We start from the raw sequence: 4,281 nt of genomic DNA, 5'->3' as shown, positions 1-4,281 counted from the left end.
AAAATCCGATATTTTCCTTAAAATCCGTATAATGTAGCCTTATAACCAAAGACCAAAATGTATAAGAAATCATTCTTACTTAGTAGAAATGTCGTGAGTTTGAATTGATATGGAAAGTAAATTTTAAATCAACCTAAAACCTACTTAGGTTTTAGGAAATCCCGTAAACTTTATGAATTGTTATCTCCCTAGGTGAGTCGCTATAATCATACTGTGACTATGTGAACCTGCCACAACGTTTCTCAGGCGTCGCGAAAATGAAATGACATTTGTCACCCGTAGACCTGCAGGTCCCACTGTAGCTAGCAGCAAGGTGTGGGGTGTCAAACCCAATATAGATCTATATACAAGTATCACGTTCTCCCTCAAGGAGATTCTGATTATAACTACCAGGAATTATATCCCGCACTCGGACGTACGGGGATAGACAGAGAGAGAGTCTCACAATATAGGTTAACAAGTTTACGTGAAATGTGTGTGAATATAAATCTTTTCTGTATGAATGTACCCTTTCTGTACGAGTGTGTTGAGTGATGTATCATAAACTATACCTATTATAGTTTATCTAAAATGTATGTAATATGTATGAACTCTTTTATGGATATGTATTAGTGTTATGAATTTATCAACTATACTCTTTATAGTTTATTATACTTGTTCTAAAATGAATGCATAATATTTATTACGAATGACTTAGTTTCAGTTCATGATGATAAACCAACAAAGAAACACATTCAATAATTAGAACTTATGATTATACACTTTGCTCAACGTAATACAAAGTGTTATGATATTTATATGCTGTTGGCTAACTTTAGCTTTTCTTCACTGTTTTGGAAAAATCATAGAAAAATCATACGAAGTTGAAAATTAGATCCGTAAATTCTGAGAGTTCAAAAAATGTGTCTAGTTTACTCATAATTTTTATCACGATTTTTAATGACCTCCAACTTCGGTGAATAAGTCCAAAATCACGGACTGGTCCGGATTGTTGTTTGAAATGATAGGCAGTTTTGTAAAAATCACCATAAATGGTAGAAAAATCGTATGGAGATGTGCAAGTACTCATTTTAAAGATAAAAACTTGAACTATTTTCACCTTGTACAGTTTTGAAAAAAAAAATGTTTAAGATGCCCAAAACATTCCGTGAATGGAGTTGAACTTTTCTGATGAAGGCTGTTAGAAAAACTCACCTTGAGTGATTTCAGTAGATAAGTGTTGAAGAAGAGAAGTGTTCAACCCAAGAACACTTGAAGAATCACTTGAAGATTCGAAGCTCTAACACAACCATGATGGAGTTTGTGTAAGATATCCATGATTTGAGTATAACAAGTGAAATAATCATAAGGAGGATGAATTAAACTTACTAAGAGTGGAAGAAAACTTGAAAATCAGCCTTGAATCTCGAAATTTGTGGAGAAAACGCTTGAGAGAAAAGTGGTGCTTGATACTTAGTGAAATGAGAGCAAATGAGAGAAATGAGGAGAGAGGTTGTTTTGTTCCAGCTCTAAAAACGTGGGAATGGGTAGAAATTGAGTGTAAGGGACATTGAAGTGACCTAGGTAAGGTGGGGAGGTGTGGCTGGTCATAGAGTGGGTGTGGGAGTGGTTGCTTGTGTCATAAGGTAAAGCAAAGTCAACACTCCACCTCTTTGTACTTTACCCACTTACTTTTATTATTTAAATAAAGATTTTTATGAAAATATGATTAAATTGTAAATATTTGGGGTTTATTATGTTAAAATATGATTTTAGGTGAAAATTCCGCGTTAAAATAATTAAAAACGGGCCTTAAACGCAAAACTACGCGAAAACCGGGAAGAAAGGCATTCCCAGTGAGACCTCTGGGTCCTAGGCCGAGGTTCGGTCCCTAGGCCGAGACTCGGTCCTTGCTGAGGTCTGTAGCCGGAAGCGAAGGGAGGCGAGGAACGAGAGGGGGCGAGGAAGCGAAAGGTGCGAACCGGAAGTGAGAGGCGAAGGCGAGGGGTTTGGTCCGGAGATAAGAGGCGAAAGTGTCAGACCCGAAATGAGCCGAATGAACAGTAGATGAACAGTACCTTCGGGTTCGGTTCCTATTGGGCTCGGGTTCGGTTCCACCTGCTCTCGGGTTCGGTTCCTCTTGGGCTCGGGTTCGGTTCCACCTGCTCTCGGGTTCGGTTCCTCCTGGGCTCGGGTTCGGTTCCACCTGCTCTCGGGTTCGGTTCCTCCTGGGCTCGGGTTCGGTTCCACCTGCTCTCGGGTTCGGTTCCTCCTGGGCTCGGGTTCGGTCCTGAGAGGACCTTCGGCTCAGGAGGGTTCGGCTCTTGCTTGCTCTCGGTCCCTAAGAGGACCTTCGGGTCCTAAGAAGCTTCTCTCTTCTCGAGAGGTTTCGGTTCCTAATGTCCATTTTTCTCGTTTTTACCCCGTTTTAAGCCGTTTTTGACCCGGTTAAGGGTCGGATTGACCCGAATGATTCTAAAAAGTTACGGGAAACTTTGGAGAGAGATTTGGGAGAGATTTCACATACTTGGAGAGATTTGGGAGAGATTTGACATTCTTGGAGAGATTTCTCATACAGAGAGATATTTGAGAGAGATTTCACATTCTTGGAGAGATTTGGGAGAGATTTGACATTCTTGGAGAGATTTCTCATACAAAGAGATATTTGAGAGAGATTTCACATTCTTGGAGAGATTTGGGAGAGATTTGACATTCTTGGAGAGATTTCTCATACAAAGAGATATTTGAGAGAGATTTCACATTCTTGGAGAGATTTGGGAGAGATTTGACATTCTTGGAGAGATTTCTCATACAAAGAGAGTTTTGGGAGAGATTTCACATACTTAGTGGGATTTCAAATAGAGAGAGATAGAGTGAAAACGATTAAGAGAGGTTTCGAGTGTGTCATTTGTGAGTGTCCGGCTTCGCAATGCAAGGTTCGTAAACACTGTTAAGCCTTGTTTAAGGATCTTACACATTCCCGATGAGTATGCAACATGGTTTTTATCACTTTAGTCCATTGATTTGCTCTAAGGCTCAGGAAATTTTAACACAAGATTTTTCCCAAGTGATGTTTTCCCATTAATATAGCAAGTTATACAGTATGAACATAACACAAACCCTAATACACAAGGTTTAGTCGAGTTGACCGGTTTGACTTGATGACTCGACTTGACTCAAGATTGACAATTGTCACATCATCCCCCCGTTAGAGGGAATTTCGTCCCGAAATTTAAATTCAGCTGGGACTTCAAGGGTTTGGGAAAAGATACGGATACTTTTGCTTCATTTGATCTTCGCGTTCCCAGGTAAACTCAGGCCCTCGTTTCGCGTTCCAACGAACCTTCACTATGGGAATGCGACTATGTTTCGTTCTCTTGATCTCTCGATCCATGATCTCAACGGGTTCCTCCACAAAGTGAAGATTTTCATTAACTTCGATTTCATCGAGCGGTATTACGAGTGTCTCGTCAGACAGACACTTATTTAAGTTGGATACGTGGAAGGTAGGGTGTACGTTACTAAGTTCTTGTGGTAGTCGAAGTTTGTACGCCACAGGACCAATCCTAGCAAGGATTTCGAACGGTCCGATGTATCCTTGGGTTTAGTTTCCCACATTTACCGAAATGTATCATTCCTTTCTAGGGGGAAACTTTTAGTAGTACTCGGTCTCCGACCTGGAATTCTAAAGGTTTGCGTCGCTTATCCGCGTAACTCTTTTGTCGATCACGAGATGCCTTCAGTCTTTCCTGAATTTGAAGGATCTTTTCTGTGGTTTCCCTTATGATTTCAGGCCCAGTAAGGGTGCTATCATGGATTTGCCCCTGGCTAACTGAGTATCCCCGACTTCGTCCCAACACAAAGGTGATCTACACTTGCGACCGTAGAGAGATTCGAATGGAGCGACTCCAATGCTAGTGTGATAGCTGTTATTATAAGAGAATTCAATAAGTGGCAGATGGGTATCCCATGCCTTACCAAAATCTATCACACAGGCTCTCAGCATGTCTTCTAATGTCTGGATGGTTTTCTCGCTTTGCCCGTCAGTTTGTGGATGGTAGGCCGTACTCATGTCCAGCCTAGTTCCCAGGCACTTCTGTAGGGACTGCCAGAATTGCGAGGTGAATCTACTATCTCGGTCAGAGATAATGGATGTTGGTACACCATGCAGTCGCACGATCTCTTTAATGTACGTCCTGGTTAACTTCTCCATCTTGTCCGTTTCCTTTATTGGCAGAAAGTGCGCGGACTTGGTCAATCTGTCCACGACAACCCATATGGTATCCATCCCACCTGATGTTT

This window comes from Lactuca saligna, chromosome 4 (assembly GCF_052625555.1).
Source record: "Lactuca saligna cultivar CGN05327 chromosome 4, ASM5262555v1, whole genome shotgun sequence".
Lineage (NCBI taxonomy): Eukaryota > Viridiplantae > Streptophyta > Magnoliopsida > Asterales > Asteraceae > Lactuca > Lactuca saligna.
The sequence above is the reverse complement of the archived record's forward strand: the minus strand, read 5'-3'. Positions refer to the sequence as shown.